General features: G+C 33.6%; 1 long non-coding RNA gene and 1 pseudogene across 4 annotated transcripts in view; one reads left to right on the top strand and one right to left on the bottom strand.

The window, feature by feature from the left end:
• Positions 1-23835, top strand: part of LOC140690498 (uncharacterized) — a 168585-nt gene that overhangs the window by 22719 nt on the left and 122031 nt on the right. The gene's annotated exons all lie outside the window — the stretch shown is intronic.
• LOC116278868 (elongation factor 1-alpha 1 pseudogene) overlaps positions 21265-23835 on the bottom strand; it is a 50649-nt pseudogene continuing 48078 nt past the window's right edge.

The raw sequence follows: 23835 nt of genomic DNA, 5'->3' as shown, positions 1-23835 counted from the left end.
CCCCTCCCTGCCCCAACTCTTCTCGTCTTTTGATTTGATCATGTTGTCTTTTTCTTAGCTATTTCATTTCAGAAGATTTAGCATGCACATTTTTTCCATGTTGCTGTTCCATAGAATGCCCAGAAAATTATGAGGATTTTCCAGTTATGAAACAATAGCCAAAATCACAAAATTTTATTGAGTTTATATATTGAAAATAACCTCAGCAACTATTTCAAATATGTATTTTTAAAGAAGTGCATTATAGTGGTGAGAATGACCGTATGTTGACCCTCAACACTACCTAAAAATCCTCAACTGCTTGTCCAATAGGATTTTAATTTATTTGATGGACATATTATTGCTGTAATGTTTTGGTGAACGGTTTTCTTAGATATGAGGCCTCAGTCTGTATTTAGTGACACCTGAAAAATATTTGATTGATATGTACAGTTTGCAGCAGGCATCTTTAATAAAACATGTAAAAAATGAAGTAAGTAAAGAATATGTTTAATTCATGTGTACATGGATATTGGCCAAAGGTGCAAAATTAAATCATGTTATTTAGAAAAATAGACATAGTATCTTAAAATTCTGTTGTCTTTCAGAATTGCATTAGCACCTCTACTCTTGTTCCTAAGTCTTGCTCAAGTGTCTCAAATTTCTTCATCCCTCCCTATATGTTTGAAGACATACATCTAATATGTATTTTGGAAAATGCCTGCCGCTTCAATTTATCTAATTGCCCCAGCGTTTGTTTGTTTGTTTGTTCCTTCCTTCCTTTCTTTCTTTCTCTTTTGCTTTTTTTTTTTCCCCTCAGAAATCTGATTTGGGCTCTGAAAATAAAAACAGTGGCAGTAAGCTTTGGAATATCTGCCTCATTGGGGAGAAACTGGTAGTTTCACATAGCAGTGGTGTCTGGCTTTTTTCCCTCAAACTAGCCGGGATAATTTTGTTGTTAATGGTACAGCTCTCAGGTAAGTAGAGCTGATGTCACATTTCATTGAATCTGTACACGGATACAGCCACAGGCAAACCAGCAATGTCAATACAGCAGTGGTTCTCAAAGTTAATGTGGACTTGAACAAACTGGAGATTTCAATAAATTCAGTAGATCTAGGGTAGAATTCAATATTCTGGATTTTCAGTAAGTTTCCTAAACCGTATTTTAAAAACAATCATTGAATTTATTTTTCTAATTCCTCTGTCAGCTGTCGGTCCTGAGTCTTCTCGTGGCGTTCACATCTTAGGGGACACAACCCTTTCTGCCAGCTTTTTCCTCACAGAAGGCAGTAACACAATTACATTTACACTGTGGTGCTAGGAACTCAAAAATCCAAGAGATTCTTGCAAAAGCAGAAGCTGCAAAGCAGCTGAGAAAGTAACATTTGGGCCCATGAACTCAGGATCCAGACCAGGCTAGGGTCACATCTGACCTCTGAAACCCAGCTGATGTGTGACCCTGAGCAGGACGGGGCAAACCTCCGTTTCCCCAAGCGTAAGTGCCTCTCAGAAAGGTTTAGAGAATTACATGAGTTCATGTGTGTAGGATTTAGAGATACACACCATTTTGTTTACATTGCAACAGCATTTTACTTAATTGAATTGTCATATTAAATTAATGAATTAGCATCTTATTGACATTTAATTTCTTATAATTAAGCTAAAATATGTTTCTGAATGTACGTGATTGAATATAAACCAATCAGTTTGGCTTTTGGTTCTGAGTGTGAGAGACTGTGGTGTACTGAGGACTCCCCTGTGGGCCTGAATTCTGGACACTGTATGTCCTGTGCTTTCTAAGCTGCTGCAGCCTCTAAATGTTACAGACCTCGTAATGCCTGTGCTCGGTTTGAGAGTCCTTGTCAGAAGTTATATTGCAGCTGATTTTCTATAGGTATGTTTGATGTGATAATTTTCTTAAAAAAATGATTAGGTGAGTGAGACTCTTTGGAAGCTATGTTTTCGTTTCCCAAAGTTGTGTTGTGTTTATGTGTTCTTCCACATGCTCTGTGTCTTGGGGAAGGATGGCCCTATCCTTAGTTCACAGTATAAATACTGATTATTCTGAGCTAGTAGAGGTTTCAAAATGTCTAAGAAATGGACTTTGGAAGTTGGCAGGGGGAGAAGCGATGCCTAAGTTGCTGGAGCCACCCTGAGGTGCAGACTTCCATCCGTGAAACTGGGTCCTTGATGATGGTGCTGAACCATGAATTCATCAACATTGCAACTGGACCTTAATCTACTTATTTTGAGAGACACTAAATATTTTTATTTTTTGGAAAAAAACTTTATTATATGAGCCACATTTTCTCCTAGAACTCAGGAGTCCTTGGTTTAGTACATATACTTTATTTAATTGCATAATTATGGAAATACAATGATATTAGATAAAATTATGAAAGTGCCAGTAACTCATAACTGGCAATTTCTAATCCACATCAAAATTAGATTTAAATACTTTTTAAATATTCAGAAAACTAATAGACACAGTAGTGTGTTTTTTTCATTATATATATGTAGAGAATGTGCATGACTTGATCCTGAAGGATCAAAGATAAAATTTCATCAGTTTTAAGGGCCATATTTTGATAAATCACATGCTACTCTTAAAAATATATATTTTTATTATTTTACTTGTGTTTAGTGCAAATCACCTGAAAACTATTATTTATTTCTACCTTTACCCAACTATTTTCTGTTTTAGAGGATCACTTTTATTTCAGCTTCATAGTAGCTGGCCAGGGATATATTAATTTGAAACAAAAAAACGCTATTGGGATTACTATAGTTGGTATGATGGTAGAAAATAGAAAAACCCACCATAACCAAACATTTCATCAGTGTGGCAGGCAGAATAATGGCCACCCCAAAGATGCCCATCTTTTAACCTCCAGAACCCATGAATATGTTCGGTTACACAGCAAAAGTGAATTAAGGTAGCAGATGGAATTAAGATTATAAACAACTGACCTTAAAATAGGAACATTGTCCTGGATGATCCGGGTGAACTTTTTATAACCACAAGGGCCTTTAGAAGTTGAAGAAGGGGTAGAGAGGGAGAACCAGAGAGATGGCAGTGTGGAGAGACTGGCTTTGAAGATGGGGGAAGGAATCCGGGAGTCAAAGAAAGCAGGAAGCTTCTAGAAGTGGAAAAAGGCAAGAAGATGCATTCTCCTGGGAACACCTAGAGAGGAATACAGCCCAGCAAACACCTTGATTTTAACCCAGGGAGACGAGTGCTAAACTTCTGACCTTCAGAACTATAGGATAATTAATGTATATTGTTTAAGCCACTAAGTTTGTGGTAATTTATTTATAAATATGACTCAGTCAAATCACATATTTGGTGAAAAAATAAAAGTAGAAGCTATGATATTTATAAGGAACCTTTTCAAAATGTATTATGTGTAACAGTTCAGTGAATTGCAAGATTAAAACTGTACACCAAACCATGAGAGTGGAAGCTGTTTTATGGAAAATTTAAAATAAATATTTTTGACACTGCTGATGGATTTTTTTTTTTAAAGGCAAAGAGAAGTTAAGTGCTTATGACGACAACATGTAATTCATTTTGGTAGTTTGTCATTTGTAACTCATTTGTCATAGTGTTTTTATAAAGACATACTTCTTCAGAAGTGACTAGAAACCACAAGAATTTCACATTGTTAATTTTATTTTATAAAGGGAAATAGTTTTTCTCATGCTGTTTCTTCTCTTGTAGATTTAATTTTGTAAAAAAAAAATAGTTTTCAAAGAATGTCTACATGCATCATGTAATTTTCAACAGGATTTCTTTCTCAATATGGATTATAACTCAGTTAAAAAAACTTTTTATACTGTGTTATATTAGTTGATGATGGCCTTTTTCTTGCATTCATTTTCTGACTCTGTATAAGATATTAGAACATTCTTTCAGTAATCATTTAAATGTCTATTAACATGTCTATTTCCCCAAAGTACTCACTATAATTAGTGTTCAGGTCATGTAGAAAATAAATCATTTCATTTCTGTGACTATTAACCATGAAAACATTGATAAGATGATATTTACAGCTATAAATCACATAAATAATTTTCTTTAGAAGAAAAGAGAAAGCTGAACACATTAAAATTGTAACTTAAACTTACTTAAAAAATAACTCTTGAATTCCACTTAACAAAATTGTAAATACTGACCCTTATAATAGGAAGTTAATCACTATACATGAATCTTTCCTGTGGAGTGCTGAAGGTAATCTTAAAAATATAAAATCTCCACTAGTTTGAGATTACAAACCTGACAGATATTACAGCAGTTTTGGCATTCCTGACATTAGCAGTATAATGGGCAATTTCCTGAAAGTTAGCAATATATACACAGCATTGTCACTCCAAATGTGTATCTGTTTTGTAATTACATAACTTAGTCTTTTACAAATAAAAAAGTAGAGAAGTGAGGGAAATAGTTCGTATTTGTGACTGAGCAGCCCAGGCATGACCACTGCGATACCGGTATTGTCTCCTTGGGAAGTGGTAAGTTACGATATGATATGAAGACATTCAGAAACAGCTTTGGAAAATTATTTCTTCTGCTTTATTTTTAGCTTGTAATTGTTAAAATTATTCTTTAGCTTCTGGCTAGCACTTTCTTTTCTGTCAAGTCCTTTTGCGCCTCACCTGTTCAGTGTTTAGTGTTGACTAAGTTTTTCCGAAAAATACATCACCAATATTGCCTTGTTGACACCTCATTAGTTCTTAAGTTAGGTAAGTGAAAACACTTTTATATGTCAGAAATTAAATATTTGCAATACCATTTAGTTTCTGATTTAATTTCCTTGTATTTTAATTAATAATAACATGTCTCTATAAATTCTGGATTCTCTAAGCACCTCTGTCTTTATTTATAAACAACATCTGTATTCATATGGTCTATTTGACTTACACAAGCTTTTTTCTGTAAATCGCAATGTTGAAACAAAGCTCAAAATGTCTAAATAGTATATGAAGGGTGGATAATGGTCCAATGAGTTAAACGGGTAGCTTAAATTTCTATTGTACTCTTTTTAGTGCTTCTAATTTTCCCATCCCCTAGCCATCCTGACTATCTTCTAGGAAGAGATTTTTCTCTGAAATGCTCTAATAGTGACAGTTTTTAACTTACTTAATGTCTCTATATTGAGTTTGGAAACATGAATATTTTGGAAAACTGTATAAAGCCTTTCACAATCTGTCTTCTTATTAATTTCACAGCCTCTTATACTTCCTCTCTTATTTTTCACTTTAAATCCTTAGTATGTAATGCAATATCTAGAACAAACTTTAAATAAATATGTGGGGTAAGGATGATTAGTTATAATTGTGAATAAAAACTTCTTACGTCTTAGACTTGATGTCTGGGTGACACATTGGTGTGAGAGACCAAGATGTTGCTTTTTACTGACAACATTTTTTGGACGAATCTTAGAGTATGTATTCCTGTGCTATTATAAAGATCACCTGCTTTCTTTAAAAGATTTTGTTATTTATTTAGTCAAGGATAAACAGGGAATGAATAACTGCCTGAGACAGCATAGAGTTCTTCTGCTTTTGGCAATCAAGAATTAGATGGTTCATTGCTATTAAATAAATAAAATAATGCTGTTAAATACAATAAAAATGAATCAGATAAAAATAATTCTAACATACGCTAGAAGGAAAGGAAATGGAAAATTATAAGAGGGAGAAAATAAGACTAAATTTCCTTGTGTCTCATAAGTAAGTCAACCTTACAAAATGAAAATCAAATATTTAAATACGCTTGGTGACTCTTGAATGGCAAGAAGATTTATTCCAGGTCTAGAGAGCCCCTAAAGATAAATCTCTCTCTTAGAGAAAGGCTTGGAAAACTGAAAAGATCTGCATGTCAAGAAGAGGACAGTGAGGAAACAAGGAGAGAGAGAGAGCTTCTAAACAGTTGCCAAATGAATGTTACTTGGATTTATATATTCAAATATACGTATACATGTGTGCATATATAATATGCATTTTTATTATGTTCATGAAAACTGTGGTACTGCTAATTATAAAAGTTTTATGTTGCTGAGAATCTGAGAAAATATATGATCAACTCCCAGGGATAACATAACATCTACTCCCTGTTATAGTATCAGACAAAAATCAGAGTAACTGTAAAAATCCTTAATCCAGACCCTCTTGGACAAACAAAAAATTTTAAATGCAGTTTTAAAAATGCTTGTGTGTGAATCTGGGGAATAATATTGAATATAATTACAACCTAAGAAGTAAACTCATCAAGTATTAGTTGCTTATAAAATAATAAGGCCCAGAAGTTTTGATCCTGCCGAATATCATAATTTTGGATAGTATCATAGTTTAGGTAAGCCCAGATGAGCATCTAAGGCCAGCCTGTTGCAGCAACTCTGACAAACTATAAAGTTGCAAATAAAAAGCTGGTTTTCTGCACACAGTGAAGGCAAAACCATACTTCTTCTCCCCTCATCTTGAACACAAGACTGAAGTTCTTTCAATTTTTCACAGTCCCAAGCCTACATTTTGTGTACATGACCACTGGTTACTTGATGATAAGGTTTACAAAGTCCTTTTCTTTTGCAACAGTAACACGTGGTGGTTTCCCTAGCTCCATCCCATGTAATGGTCCAGACCCCAATGATATCTGTTATTCTGTTAGATGAGTGCCTGGTTAGAATCTGAACTTGAGATTTCATATTCTTTAATGAGAGGATTGCCATAAAATTAATTTGACATCTTTGAAGGACACACTATAGTCCTGAGCAAATGTAAACCTAGATTAAGTAAGCAAGAAAAATAGTTAATCAACACTAGTAAGAGCTGGAAATTTATTAGAGGAATAAACAACCTCCAGCTGATGACCTCCAGTTAATTCAGAAACTTGAAGTTAGTTGGTAGCTGATACAGGTGAAGAAAAATATCATCTATCTTGTGCACCACTATCCCAGATACTTATCTTGTTTATCTCCTGGTCCATATAATGGAAATGATTCAAACGTAAACAAATAAATTAAAGTTTAATAAAATGAGTAATATACTTTTGTTAATAATTATCTTTTTAAAAATAATGAAAATTATCAAATATTTCACTTAGATTTTTGATTATTGCCCATCTTGGTAAAATTGCATATTTCATCTACATGATTTTCATTAAAGAATATCATGGTAAAATTGAGGAAATGAAGTTTGTCACCCGTAGTACCACATATATGGGGGTTTCATCCCATGACTCCTGAAATGATATTCTCAAATATTTGCTCTATCAAAGTACACACTTCCAATAATTATTCATAAATAATTCAGTAACTTGAAGCAAAAACCTTTCTTAAAGTTTTAGAAATAGAATCTGGTTATAGGCATTAGCTAGATTATTCCAGAAATTAACAGGAATCTGAATTCTAACTGGTGTTGGATTATAGTTAATTTTTATGAATATATATTTATAACTTTGTGTGTCAATTTTCAAATAATAACAAAATTCTTTCATTATGCATCTTTTGTAAGTGGCTTTTTAGATATGTGTTATATTTTTGGCATTATTGTGGGAGACTTGATTTCTGTTCTGATTTTTAAAAAATTTTTGTCTAAAGGCTTCTTTCTTCTATTAGAAATCCCTGTCACTGCAGATGAAGCATATATCTTTACTGTCTCACTTATTTTAAATGATATGCTGTCATTTAGATGATGACTGCCTCAGCTTTGTCATCTCCGGTGCATGACATGCAAAATTATTGCATACTCTGTGAGAAAATAAAAGTTGTCACAGAAATTTTAAAATGAAAATATGTACACAGAATTATTATTTTGTGTGTGTATAAGAGAGAAAATGCTGTTGAGAGTTACTCACAATGGGGATCTGGTCTAGCCTACTTTCTGCCTTACAGGTATGGTGTTTTTAAAAAGTGTTTTCTTTTCTTCCTCTGAACTGATGTAAACTCCAGATTTATGTATTGCACTGTCTCCTTGACGTATGCACTTTACAGTCTATAGGGTGATTTTGAAATTTTAACATGCCGTGGGCTTTCATCAGTGAGAGCAGACACAGCTGCAAACAGTCACAAAGTTCAATCAACTGAACAGCAGCCTTCAACTCCCCTCGGTGTATGTGCCCTGCCCAGGTTCACTCTCGCAAGCTGGCATATCCATCCCCCACCTGCCATCAGTGTTGACCGCTAATGGCCCCCACAGCTACCCACTTCTCTGAGAAGTGCCCTGGCCTAATGGAAGACCCCTCTTGTTGGAAAGATTTAATTATTACTTCTATATAAATATGTAAAATGCTTTTCATATTATCTATTTCTCTTCAATGGCTTTTGGTAGTTTCTGTCTTTCAAGAAATTGGTCCATTTCTTCTAGATATCAAATGTGTAGTTACAGAGTTTTTTATACTCTATTCCTTTAATCTTTTAATGTCCATGGGATTAGTAGTGATGATTCCTTTTTCATTTCTGATTTTGATAATTTTTTACCAAATAAAACATTATTTTTAGTTGGTCTAGAGTTTAATCAATTTTATTGATATTTTGAAAGAACCAGTTTTGATTTCAGTCATTTTTCTCTGTTATTTCTGTTTTATTTTTAAAGTATAGAAATGATTGTTTTATTTTATCTTGTGTTTTGTTGAGTTATAATCCGCAAGCCAAATTGTAGTATGTTTAAACATGATGATTTGCTATAAAGATACGTTGTGAAATATTTTCCACAATCAAGTTAATTAACATATTCATCATTTCACACTTAGTTCCCCTGTGTGTGATGTGTGTGTGTGTGTGTAAGACTGCTGAAGATCCATTCTCTTAGAAAATTTCAAGTATAGTCACTGTGCTGTATATGTTAATCCCAAATTCCTAACTTATCCCTCCCTCCACCCTCTTCCCCTTTGGTAACCATAGTTTGTTTTCTGTGTTTTCACTCTTTTTTGTCATTTGCATGCCACTTTAGGATATTTCCCACTGACATATCTTCAAGTTCACTGGTTCTTTGCTTGGTCATGTCAGGTCCACTGATGAGCACAATGAAGACAGCCTTCATTTCAGGTAGAGTTTTGACTGCTAACAGTTCATTTTGAATTTTTCTTAGAGTTTCCATCTTTCTGAATATATTACCTCTATGTTCTTATACGTTGTTCACTTTAAAAAAAGTCTAGAGTACTTAACATATTTTAAAAATAATTATCTAAAATCCCTTGTCTGATCATTCTACCATCTGTGTCATATCTGAGCGATTCTGATGTTTACTTTGTATCCTTGTCTTTTGTTATGCCTTGTAATTGTTTTGTTGAAGAGGGGCATTGCTTCTAGGAGAGAGTCTGTGTGTGTTACAGCTCTTTTCACTATAATCCACTGTTATTAAACTGGAGCTTGTGATGTGGTAGTGAGGGGTAAGAAATTACAGTATTCTGTACTAGTCTGATTCTCAGTCTTTTAGTGGATTTGTGTCTCAGTGTGAGTGACTTTACAAGTTTTTCTGTCCTTTCTTCCCTCATATAGTTTTGTGTCACTTGCCCCCTACTCTTTTGGCTGGCTGCAGTTTTAATTTTTCTTTCTTTAAGTCTCATCCCTTGTTTAATAGGTTGTTGTCATTGTCCATTTAGAGGAGACAGGAAGGCTGGAAGAGGATGGAGCGTGGAGACATTCCCTTGAGCCTTCTGTTATGATGTTTCAGAACATGCTTTGGTGAATTACAGATGCTTGGAACCGTTCCCCAAGAATGAACAACATCAGTGCAATCTTAATATCCCATCAAACTAGAATGTCTTTAAGAATTAACCAAAAACAGAGAAAATAACACATGGAAAATAATCAATATTTTTTTCATCCCCAAGAAATCTTTATTCTTTAATATGTGCCCTGACCCATATCAAAGACCTTCTCTTAAAGTCAGTAGTGAGGCAAGGAAACGAGAGAGAGTGTAAATCAATTGATATGAATATTCAACTTTCGCAACAAAGTTAGTAAAATATAGTTCTTAAACCAAACCTTTGCCTAATGAGCTTGCACTGCGCTACTAGAACTAATCTAAAATTTCAATTGACCATTATCACACTTAGAGTACTAATTCTTCTTTCTCAGTGTTCCCCGAATGTCAATGCTCTTATTTGCAATGTTATGAAGATTGATAGAGTAATATGTGTGTAATACCCTGAGTTCCTATGGAGAAATTTAAGCAGAAAGTAGTAGTATTAGTTATTATATTGCTACTCATTTTTGCCTCATTTTTAGAATGAGATGGATGACAGAAAGCTAAAAGACGGAAAGTGAAATTAAATATGAGCTGCTTCATTAATGGTTCTTAGGTTATGTTGTAGCACTCCCCAATCCTTTCTACTTCAGTGTCCTCTGAAGTGCAAAGTGCCTCACATTTTCAGAGATTTTTTTTTCCCCTACTTGGGAAACAGATATATCCTAAATATTGAGAAACCAACACAACTTTTAACCTCATTCATTGAACTTTGGAGTCTGGTCAGTCTTCTTCACTACCTGTCTTCTGAGATGCATTTACTTTTCTCATCAACCCCCATCACCCTCACCTAGTCCAAGATGCCATTATTTATTACCTGAATTAGTCTCTTAACTAATCATGTGAGCTACGGTATAGCGCATAAACACACTGCCTGCTTCAAACACTTTCATTACAGAGAACAGATATCTCTCCATGGGCCCCTTCATCTGTACCAGCCTGATTTTTCCTGACACTTTCTTGGCCACATTAACTCTTGAACATTCCTTCCGATATTAATTCTCTTCCTCCAGAATCATTCTGTTAGTTTCTGGGTTTTATTAATTGATCCTATTGTATGACCTCATGGATCATGTATTTCTCCTTCACAGTATATACGACAGTTAAAATTGTTAATATATTTATGTAATGACTTGATTAGTGCCAGCCTTACTTTGTGAGTGTATAGATGCCTAAGTAAAAGAACTGATTCTTTTAAACTAGTTTCATCTCCATCAATTAGCTCAGATTTTCTTGTGCAGATGTTTTCTTCCTCTAAGATAAATGCCCAGGAGAGTGACTGATGAGTTCTAAGGTAAATGCATACTTAAAGTTCAAAGAAATAGACAAATTATTTTCCAGAGTGGCTACAGCATCTTACATTCCCCTTATCATATCATGGTTTTACTTTTCATTTTCCTAAGTAAGCATGGTACTGAACATCTTCTCATGTGCTAAGTTGATATGCATATATACTGTTTGTTAAAATATCACTTCATGGCTTTAGCCCATTTTCTAATTTGTTTCTTTTTTAAATGCTGAGTTTTGAGAATATATATTCTAGATATAAGTCCTATGTCAATACATGGTTCACAAATATTATCTACTACTCTTTAGTTTGTTTTACTTCATTCTCTTAAGTAGAGTCTCAGCACATTTTTAATTACAATGAAGTCCAATTTTTTCTCATATTGATTATATTTTTGTTATAATATCTAAGAACTCTTCACCAACCGATAGTTCTTAGAGATTTTTCTTCTATGTTTCTTTCTAAAGTTTTATGGTTATCATCTACAAATAGGAACAGGTTTATTTTACTTCTCCAATCTATATGCTCTTAATTACTTTTCTTGCCTTTGTCTAGTTAGGACTTCCAGTACTGCGCTGAACATGAAAATGGATATCCTTACCTTATTTCTAACATTGGGAAAAAGCATCAGTCTTTCACCATTAAATGTAATGACAGCTATAGGTTAGATGTAGATGTTATTTAGGAAGTTGAGGAAGCTTTTGTCTCTTCGTGGCTTTCTAAGAGATTTTATCGTGAATGTGTGTTAAATTTGGTCTATTATTTTTCTCCTTCAATTGATATGATCATAGTACTTTTTTCTTTAGTTTTTTATTATGGTGGATTATACTGATTGACTTTTTAATATTAAATCAATCTTGCATCACTAGAATAATTCCCTAATGGTTGTGGTGGATAATTATTATATCATACATCATATATAATTTTGTATATTATATATGTTACTGAATTTGATTTGGTAATATTTTGTTAAAATTGTTATTCTATATTCATGAACTGTACTGTTCTGTAGATTTCTTTTCTTCTTCTTTTTGTCTGGTTGTAGAATCAGAATAGCATTATCCACAAAAAAATGACAGGAAGCATTCCCTCTTTTTCTATTTTCTGGAAAAAATCATACAGTTCTATTATCAATTGTGCCGCAAGTGTTTGATAGAATTCTTCAGTGTAACCACTGGGACTCAAGTATTTGTTTTTTGAGATTTAAAGAAAATTCAAATTCAGTTCAAAGTATTGAGTTGCAGTATCTTGCGCTTTTTAAGGATTGGTGCATTTCATCTAACTTTTCAAGTGTATATCAATACTTTGGTCATAGCATTCCCTTATTAACCTTTTTGGTATCTTCAGCGATGTAGTGATACACCCTGTCTCCTTCCTGATATTAGTAATCTGTTTCTTCTCTCCTTTTCTTATTTCTTGTGTCAATTTTGCTTAGAGGTTTGTCAATTTTATTGATCCTTTTAAAGAACCAGCTTTGTGTCTCATTTATTTTTCTCTATAGTCTTTTCTGTTTTCATTTTATTGATATCTGCTCTTATCTTTATTAGTCTCTTTCTTCTGCTCGCTTTGGGTTTATTTTGCTTCTTTTTCCAGTTTCCTGAGGTATGAGATTGTATTATTATCTTCTGATTTGTCCATCTGTAAAATGTATTTATTTAGTGCTATTAATTTCTCTTCCAGCACAGCATTAAAATATATTATATACATTTTAATATGATGCATTCTCATTTTTATTTACTTCAATATATTTTAAAATTTCTCTTGAAACTTCCTCATTGGTAATGGATTATTGGCAGTGTGTTGTTTAGTTTCTAGGAGATTTTTCTGTCATCTTTCCGTTATTGTTTTCTAGGGTTTTCTCCCCACTGTGTTCAAAGAACACTTTCCGCATGAGTTTAATTATCTTACATTTGTTGAAATTTTGTTTTAAGGCAAAAGATTTGGACTGTCTTAACAAGTGTTCCTTGGAAACTTGAAAAGAATGTGAATTCTGCTATTGTTAGGTGTAGTGTCATAACTGAGAATTAGATACTGTTGGTTCACAATGTTGGGTTTTTCTATTTCTTGATGATTATCTGTATACTATGAATTGTCTAATCATTCTACCAATTGTTGAGGAAAATACTAAGAAATTCTCAGATTATAATTGTGGATGTATATATTTCTTCTTTCGTTTCGAGAAGTTTCATTTCTGCATGAAGCAGTTCTATTGTTTGATGCATATGCATTTAGGATGACTGTGTCTTCTCACTGAACTTCTATTGTTGTGTGATGGTCCTCTTTGTGGTAATTCTCTCTGCTGTGAAGTTTGATATTAATGTAGATACTCCTGCTCTTCTTGATTAATGTATACATGTTAAATCTTTCAATTATTTTACCAAACCTATTTCTGTTGTAATATTGAATTGTGTTTCTTGTGGACAGCTTATGTTTGAGACAGGCTGTTCTTTTACGTACTCTTCCAATATCTGCCTCATAAAAAGTATGTTTAAAATGTTTACATCTAATGCTACTAGTGATATTTTAAAACTTAATGTCTAGCTGGCATTTTGTTTCTTAATTTCTGTTTGTACTCTCTGTTTTGTTTGTTTCTCTGCTTACGTTTTTTTCTGCCTCCCTGAGCACTACGTGAACATTTTTATAATTGCATTCTGAGGTATCAATAGTGTTTTTTAATATATGTTTTTGTGTAACTTTGCTAGTGGTTGGTATGAGTAATCATGGTCTCCTGGTGTCACATTTTACTAGTGCAATGTAGAAAAAACTCAGTTTAGGTCCCTTTACCCTCTCCCACTTATAATAATATTTTCTCAAATATTTCCTTTACATATACTGGGAACTCCATTAAACAATGAAAGAATGGTTAAAGCAAGTTTTCTAAAAATAAAAGATATAATAAAAGAATGAATCTTAGAACACTATGAAGGAAGAAATTACAACAGAGTAAAACCCTGAGTACCACAGTGGAGTTTCTCTTGAGTTTTCTAAATTATGCTTAACATTTGAAACAAAAATTATAACCTTGTTTAATGTTCTCTATATACAGAATTCTGGGTAAATAGTAAAGCAAATAGAACAACAAAAAAAGAGTTTGAGATTTTTGTCCAATAATATATTGAAGTATTTAAAGGCCTATTTCTGTCAGTTTAAATAGCAGGCAAACAATAAAGAGGAAAAATAGCTCAGAAAAAAAAATTCTCTCTATTTTAATAAATAATAGTAGAAATTTTTGGACTAAAATTATTGTTTAATTAATTGTGTGAAAGCAAGTGATTGACCATTTAGGAAAAAACACAACAATTAGCTTTTGCTTCAGAGCTAAATAATTTTGAGATAAATAATGGTTAACTATGGCTGTAAAAAAAATAGGAAAAATTGAGGAGATTCTTGCAAGAACTAGAAATGTAAAAGAAATTCTTAAACATACAGACAATAGGAGAATTCACTGAGAATAATTGGTAATTTTTCCAAATAACAAATTAAATTTTTTCTCATGTGAAAAAATACCAAAATAAAATTTATTTTAAAAGTATTGAGATTAAATAACTAGAATAAGCAAAACAGAAAAAAAGTAGAAATATTTTTATTCTATCATTAGCTCCTAAAAGGTTTAAGAAAAAAACTACAGATATAGTATATGATAAATGAATAATTAAGTGAAGTTTTTTTCTCTCTCTAAAGCAAGTATAACAATGACTGTTTGAACTAAAAAAAGTTAAACTTCTTCAAATTATTTTTAGTACTTCTTAACTTTCTTTTAATTGGTTTTACAAAATGTACACATATCTCTTTGGGACCTATTTCAAGAATTTCTATATTGTTTGACCTAATTATACAACTTCATTCAAGATATATTATAGCTTGGTTATTAAGGAAATTACCTCTGTGAAAAAGACTGTCACCATCTAACTGTGTAATATTGTGTAACTTATCTCATTTTGACATCTATAGAGATAATAATCTTATCTTCCTTGCTGGGTTGTTTAAGATACTACAGTCTTACACTGCCAAAAAATCATATAGTATTTAACTATTAAATTACATTTTCAAACACTGTATTGTATGATATGATATTTAGCAATTATTTAAATTATAAAACCCTATATTCATTATGTTCCAAATTTATGATAAATATATACAAATGAGCTAAATATACTACAGAGACACCACACACAGACATGCGTGTGCACACACATATATTCTGTATTGTGTAATTAGAGGTCATTTAAAAATCTTCTCTTTCATGTCTACTATGTTTCCAAGAATTGCAAATATTTCCATTTTCCAAAATATCCCACTTGAGCATGTGTTACTTATTGAGTCAGGAAACAATAAAAGCAATCAATAAACTTTCCAAAAATGTCTCTTTGTTCTCATTTTGTTTGTTGTTCAACAGTTATGCAGTATGCCAAGACTTAAATTGCCTGGTGTTTTTTCTTCATGGGGAGTCCATATTTACTTCTGCCATCTGGAAATGTGGTTTACTGACACCATAGAGAGTAGCAGATCATAATACAATGAACTACCATATGTGACAGAATTCATTTTTGTTCCAAAATGTCATACATTAAAACTTCGATTGTATGCAGCATTATACCACCTGCATTGTCACAAAGAGGTATTTCCTTTGGTTTTGCAACAATAAGACTGTTCATTTTTTACTTTGTTTTCTCCCCACAGATATTAACACTATAATTCATATATTCTCTGGTTAATTGAACTGTCATGAATTGAAATTAGTCTAAGATAATTACTCCTCCCACATCCTACACAAAGGAACAATGTCACTGCACACAATAGAAACTGAATTCCTTAAAGCAATGCAACTCACTTCAGATTTGACTTTCTATTTTGTAATGGCACTTTTGCCAGGGGAAATAGAAAACATTTTTAGGAATGTTTGCATATAATCAAGTACTGGATTAGGAAAGTTTATTAGGAAAAATTATCACACATTCTTTGTCAAGATTTTCAAGTTACTTGAGATTTGTTTATAATTCTAAAAACCTTAATATATACTTTCTCTTTGCTTTAGCCATTAAATATATTTCTTTGTGTTAGGATGGATGATAAAGTAAAACTTTTCTTTAACTCTTAACTTTTACTATATACTTTACATTATTCTAAATACTCAATATTAAAGTATCAACCCTATTCCCTTCTTGTTGCCACCATATAACTGAGCTTTTATGAAGCAGTTTCGTCAACTGAGAAAATGTGCTTTAACTTTACAGAGGAAAATTCTGGGATCCTAAGTTTTCCCATTAATTCTAGCTAATCAATAATTTAGACTTTTAAGTCATTTTTAATTGAAGTATAATTTACACTGTTAATGTTAGTTTCAGGTGTACAGAAAAGTGATTCAGTTATAAACACACACACACACATATATAGATATATATATTCTTTTTCAGATTATTTTCCATTATAGGTTATTACAAGATATTTAATATAGTTCCCTGTACTATATAGTAGGTCCTTATTGTTTATTTATTTTATATACAGTAATGTATATATGTTAATCCCAAACTCCTTATTTATCCCCCCACTTTTCCTGTTGGTAACCATAAGTTTGCTTTCTATGTCTGTGAGTCTATTTCTGTTTTGTAAATAAGTTCACTTGTATCATTGTTGTAGATTCCACAGACAAGTGATATCATATGGTATTTGTCTTTCTCTGACTTCATTTAATATGATAATCTCTAGGTTCATCCTTGTTGCTGCAAATGACATTATTTCCTTCTTTTTATGGCTGAGTACTATTCCATTTCATGTGTGTGTGTGTGTGTAGATATATATCTATAAATCTATTTATCTATCTATCTGTATATCATATCTTCTTTATCCAGTCATCTGTTGCTGGACAGTATGATTTCTTTCATATGTTGACTATTGTAAATAGAGCTGCGATGAATACTGGAGTGCATGTATCATTTTGAATTAGAGTTTTCTCCAGATATATACACAAGAGTGGGATTACTGGATCATGGGGTAACTTTATTTTTATTTCTGTACAGAACATCTATACTGTTCTCCATAGTGGCTGCACCAATTTACATTCCCACCAACAGTATAGGTTAATGTAGTTCTTTTTTCTCCACACCTTCTCCAGCATTTGGTATTTGTAGACTTTTTAATGGTGGCCACTCTGACTAGTGTGAGATAAAACCTCATTATAATAATTTAGACTTTTGTGTCTAAAAAGAAATCCCTCCACTCCAAGCACTTATAACTTGTTTACTTCACTAATGTTGGCTCTACACCTTTACTCATATTTAGTAGTTCTTAAATTTTTCAAAATGATATTAGATAGATAAAGAAGTTGTGTATATTTATACAGTGTATTATTATTCAGCCATGAGAAAAAAGGAAGTCCTGTCATTTGCAACAGCATAGAGGGAGCTTGAGGGCACTATGCTAAATGAGGTAAGTCAGAAAGAAAATGAAAAGTGCTGCATGATGAAATCTAAAAAAGCCAAGCTTGTAAAACAAGTAACAGTAGAATGGTGTTTCCGCACGGCTAGGTGTTGAGAGAACTGGGGAGATGTTGCTTAAATGTGTAAACGTGGAACTAGTAGGTAAATAAATCTGGAAATCTAACGCACAGCCTACATTTACCACAAAGACAGTTGGCCACCTGCTGAGTGTCCAGGGAACAGCTGGTTCTGTGAGGTGAGCTGCAGCCCTGCACAAATGGGAAAACACCTTGATGAGTTAGATGTTCGAAGACAAACATTTTACAGAGCAAAAAAGAGGCACATCTGAGGTCTATAGTTAATAAATTTTGGTATGTAAAGTGAATGTGAACAAACTCAAGGGGAAATGATAAGGAAGGGTCATCCTGGTGCATACAGAGGACAAATACATTTCAGGATGTGCAAGAGTGAATTATCGGCACCAATTCTCTGGACACAGTTTATAAAGTCACACCAGGCAAAAACAAAGACAATTACCTTTGCCACATATGGCTAAGTATTTTTGCCAATTGCTCAGCATTGAATGGATGTGACTATTATGTCTTTGCCAAAATTTAGTTACAGAATCTACTTCATCTAGCTTTAACAGAAAGGGTCTTATTACAGGCTATTTGTCGGCTGACAGTTTTTGGAAGGGTCAGGATATCAAACTTCGTGACACAAAGCCAGGACTTACTCATGTCCAAACAGCACAACTTTCATAACAGAAATAATGTGATCCACTGCATACCCCTAGATACTCAAAAGGCCAGGGCCAGATACCACACAGGCAGCATCTCTGTCAAAGATGCTACAGACCCAACACTAACCTCCACCTTGAATACAGCTGTGAGAGCCGAAAGCACACTCTGTCTTTACTCCAACTTTCAAACATCCTGGGAAACACCACTCTTTGATTCTACCTATGGAAGGTATGACTCATCATGTAGAGAAAAACCAAAATGAGGTCCTGGGCAAGTACATTTAATAAATGGTGACTATAATATAATTTCTCATTTGTTGCATATAATTATGCCTAACCTAGTGTTGAAATAAAATACATACTGTTTTCATCCCCAATAACAAAGCTTTCGTTCTTAGTTAATTTAAATGTAATCTTCATGAAGTCCAGTGATCTTTGCATATATGATAGAGATAAATGGACTTGGCATACATGAACTTAATTTTGCCTTCAAATTTAGCCACACTGACTTGGGAAAACAAAGTACACAATACAGGGCAGAGAAGGTATAGTTAGCAAGAGCATTTCTATCCTGATTTGCTAATTTTCACAGTAGTAAAATTTTATCTTATGAAATTTCAAAAGGAGGACATCTCTTTGAAAGTGGAAGCAAGCAAGTCTTACGAAGTAGACTTTACGATGTTCTAACACACACAAATTAAGAGGATGTCTATATGTGTGTGTGTGTGTATATTTGGGGTATATATATAAACACTATGTATATATGTATTTATAATATTAGATACTGTACATTTTTATATAAAAAGATAATTCATAGGATTACCATAAATGAAGACTGACAGTCAATCTACTTCTAGAATCAGAAAGATGTATAAACTAAATTTTCTGGTCAATAGTACGAATCTTAAGAATTGTGACCTTCCAGAAGTCTGTCTCATGAAATAAGAGATTTCCATCCAATGTAAATGCACTCAGTTTTTCTCTATTGTTTGAGCTTCCCTGTTTTATTCTTTCTGAGGGCTCACATAATTAGGTTCCAATTATAGTTTGAGGTTACTTGTCCATGTCTTACTGAGGATCTCCTTAATTAGAGTCTGAGGTATCCAGGATATGTGACAAGCAAGTAAACAAAGAAAATTAGTAGCAAGTTCTTTATTGCTTGATATGTTTTCTCATCCCCTCCACCAATTTTACACACACATACACACACACACACACGTGTGTGTGTGTTTCCTTTCAATTTTACTCACCTTGCAAGCCAAGCCCTGTTGAATCCAATGTTTTCTCTACTCTGCACCCAGATAAGAGTACCTGAAAGCAGATACTGCTGCACATATTTCTTGCCCTAATAGGAAACATTATTATGTGAGTCTGACTCATTCCATTGCTGCAAGTATCATCTGCATGCTGGTGACTCCAGGAAGAAAAGAGTTAACAGCAGGTCTGTAAATGGTTCCCTCTCTCCTGGGTATACATAAGGCAATGCTGATCTCAACAAAATCTACTTGTATATATTCCAGTGGGATTTATAGTCTCAAGATATCTGAGGAAATTCTTATCGAAGAATATTTTTTTAAAGCATGACATACCATTTCTCTACAATGATTATTGAAAATAAACCTAAAATGCAGAGATGTCTAGGACAAAGCTGACTGGAGAATAGAAGTCAGCTGCATGGACTATCTACCTCTGATTAATGGAGCATAGAGACCAGGAAACCTTGTATTAGGCCTACTTCCTCTGAGCTAAATTGTCCCGTACACATAGTTAGCGTAAGTCTCTTCCTCCAAAATCAGAACTCATCACAGGATAGGAAACATGCATGGTCTTGCTTTGTTTCTTGTTTTGTCTTGGAAGCTGCATTTGTTGAGTTTGTGGCTCTCTGAAAGTCTTTCCAGATGCAGCTTCCAAGACAAGAATTGTGCGGCTGCAATTCTCCCTACTTTTTTCATACATCTTGCACTACGCACTCAGAAAGTTTGATGCTGAGTTAGATCTATTATCTGTGTGCATCTGCTTTGATAATCCAGCCATCTGTGGTACTGCAACTACCAAATAACACTACCCTAGACCTGTTCCCTAAATTCTAAGCCTCAATGTCCAACTTGTCACCTCTACATGAATGTATTAAAAGAGGCTGAAACTCAAACTTCTCAAATCTCCTTTCCACACAATTTAGTGTGTGCCTCCCCTAGACTTCTCTGTCTCAAGCGCTGTCAGCTCCATTTGGTCCAGCTGCCAAGGCAAAACTCTGGAGATATCTTTGACTCTGTCTCATCAGACCTAAACCATTTGCAAGGTTTTGACTCTACCTCAGAAATATATCTAGTATTTATTTTGCTTGCTCCATTTCCTCCTTAAATATCCTAGTCTAAACCATCATTATCTTTCAACAGATTATAGCAATTTCCTCTTATTTGAAAAGGTGGTTATAAAATCTCTTTTAAGTGAATCAGAGCATGGCCTATTTTTATTTATTAATTCAGTTATTATTTATTCATATCCCATCAATGGTTTCCTTCCTTACTCTGAATAAAATCTAAAGACCGAGTAAGAGCTGGCTTTGGGTAGTGGCTTTAACTTCTTTTGCTCTCGCACTTAATTCCATGATAATTTAGTATATGTGATTGTTGTGCATCTTTAGTAAAATCACTTATGTGCCAGTTATTATGCAGTGTGTTATCAAGCACATACTTGGGAGAATGTTGTGCTAAGTATTAAAATAAGAAAACAAGACTAAAGGAATCTGATTTTTGCCCATACACATAGTATAATCAGATATTCATCTGGTAACATAAATAAAATAGAATATTGAAGAAAAAGGGTTTAAAGAAAATATAAGGGAAATTTTTTAATTTATCTATTTATTTTCTCATTAAACCTTGTTTTAATGGGTCTCAGAATTCTGTGAAAGAGTTTTGGTCAAGTTGTTTCTATTAAAAAGTACTAATTTTAAAAATGGATTGCTTACTTGCACTTGTGCGTGCACGCGCGTGCGCACACACACACAAATCAAATTCCCAACAAAATAGTCTCCTTAACTTCTGAAGGTTTTATGATGCATTGTTTTTATTTGCCACTAATAACTATTAAACTTTAATGGCCAATTGACACAAGTAGTCCTGAGATTCTTCTTCCATAACTAAGACTGGTATAGCAGAGTTTAGGGGTAACATCCATTTTGCCTTCTGAACTTTCTGGGCAGACTTGGTGACCTTGTTAGCTCTGGTAGCCTTCTTGTCTACTGCTTTGATGACACATACAGCCGCTGTCTGTCTCATGACATGACCAACAGAACAACCCAGAGGACAGTTAGAAAGGTTCTCAGCACAGGTGGGCATGCCAGGAACCACATCAGTGAAGCAGAATCACCAGATTTCAAGAATGGGGCCATCTTCCAGCTTCTTCCCAGAACAGTGATCGATATTCTTCTCCAGCTCAGCAAACTTGCAAGGAATGTGAGCTGAAAGACCACTGCAGGAGCACAGAAGCACTAACCTGGCTGAACGGTACTGGATAATCACCTGAGCTGTGAAGCCAGTTGCTTCCACTGGTGAGTCATTTTTGCTGTTTCCAGCCATGCTGCCATGACAAACATCTTTGACATTGAAGCCCACAATGACCCCAGGGAAAGCTTTACCCAAAGTTCTGTGGTGCATGTTAACAGATTTTACTTCAGTTGTAACACTGATTGGAGCAAACATGACCACAATGCCTGATTTGAGAACACCTGTCTCTGCTTAGACCACAAGGACAGTACCAATACAACCAATTTTGTAGATGTCCTGCAGTGACAGAGACAAGAAGACCTGAGATCATAAAACTCCTAGAAGAAAACACAGGCAACATGCTCTTTGACATTGGTCATAGCAATATTTTTAAAATATGTCTCCTTAGGCAAGGGAAACAGAAGCAAAAAAAAAAAAAAAAGACACTACATTAAACTCAAAAGCTTCTGCACAGCAACGGGAACTACCAACAAAATGAAAAGACTGACTACTGAATGGGAGAAGATATTTGCAAATGATATATCTGACAAAAGGCTAATATCCAAATTAAAGCACTCACAAAATTCAACATCAAAAAACAACCTGATTAAAAATAGGCAAAGGAACAGAATAAATATTTTTCCAAAGATGACACACTAATCATCATGGAAATGCAAACCAAAACCACAATGAGAGATCACCACGAACGTGTCAGAATGTCTATTTATCCAAAAGACAAAAATCAACAAGGGTTATTGTGGATCTGGTAAAAAGAGAACTCTCATGTACTGATAGTGGGAACATAAATTGTTGCAGCTGCTATGAAAAACACAAAATTGAAAATAGAACTGCCATTTAATCCAGCAATTCCACTCCTGAGTATGTATCTGAATAAAATAAAAACTTTAATTTGAAAAGCTATGTGCACCCCTATGTTCATTGCAGCATTGTTTGCAACCTAAGTGGCCGTCAGTAAATGGATAGATGGATAAGAATGGATAAAGATTTGGTATATATATTCAATGCAAGATTACTCAGCCATAAAAAGAATGAAAATTTGCCATTTGCAAAAAAAATGTAAAGTCAAATCATTGTACTGTACACCTTAAGCATGTCTAGTGCTGCAGGTCAATTATATCTCAATAAAACTGAAAGATAACAAAGAAGAAATCCTTAAAAATAAGTAACAAAATTTTGGAAGACTGTACACTGACAATGTAACAACACCGAGAAATTAAAGATCTAAATAAATGGAAAGACATTCCATGCTCGTCGATCAGAAGACCTAATATTAGTAGTACTCTCCCAATTGATCTACAGATTCAATTTGATCTCTTCGAAAATCCTAGTTGGATTTTTATACAGAAATGGACAAGGTGATATCAAAATTCATATGGAAGTACAAGGGACCCTGAATGGCCAAAACAATGGTAAATAAGAACAAATTTGGAGGACACATGCTTCCCAATTTAAAAACATACTATAAAGATACAGTAAGTAAGCAGGACAATGTGGATGAACATATAAATCAATGAGATAGAATTAAAATTCTAGAAATAAACCCTTACATTTGTAGTCAATTCATTTTTGACTAGGGTACCAAGACAATTTACTGGAGAAAAATAGTCTTTTTCAAATATGGTTTTGGAAGAACTGGATATCCATATGCAAAAGAATTTAAGTTGACTTCTACATCATACCACATGAAATAATTAATTTAAATTAACCTAAATGTAAGAGTTAAATTATAAAAATCTTAAGAGAAAACATAGGTGAAAATCTTCTTGGCCTTAGATTTGGCAGTCATTTCCTGGATATGGTACCAGAAATACATGTGACAAAAGAAAAAAAATAGATAAAATGGACTTCATCAAAATCAGAACTTTGTACTTCAGTGGACCCCATTAGTAAAGTGAATAACCATACATATTGGAGAAAATATTTGCAAGTGATGTGTCTGTTAAGGGACATATGTCCAGAATATATAAAGTATTCCACAATTCAATAAAAACAGAAAGAAATCCGCTGAAAATGGATAAATGCCTTGGATGCCTTGAATAGACATCACTACATAAAGGATGTACAAATAGCCTGTAAGCACATGAAAAGATGTTCAGCATCATTATTATTAGGAAAATGCAAATCAAAGCCATATGCAATATACTTCATACC

Source organism: Vicugna pacos, chromosome 30 (genome assembly GCF_048564905.1).
Source record: "Vicugna pacos chromosome 30, VicPac4, whole genome shotgun sequence".
Taxonomy (NCBI): Eukaryota; Metazoa; Chordata; class Mammalia; order Artiodactyla; family Camelidae; genus Vicugna; species Vicugna pacos.
The sequence above is the reverse complement of the archived record's forward strand: the minus strand, read 5'-3'. Positions and strand labels throughout refer to the sequence as shown.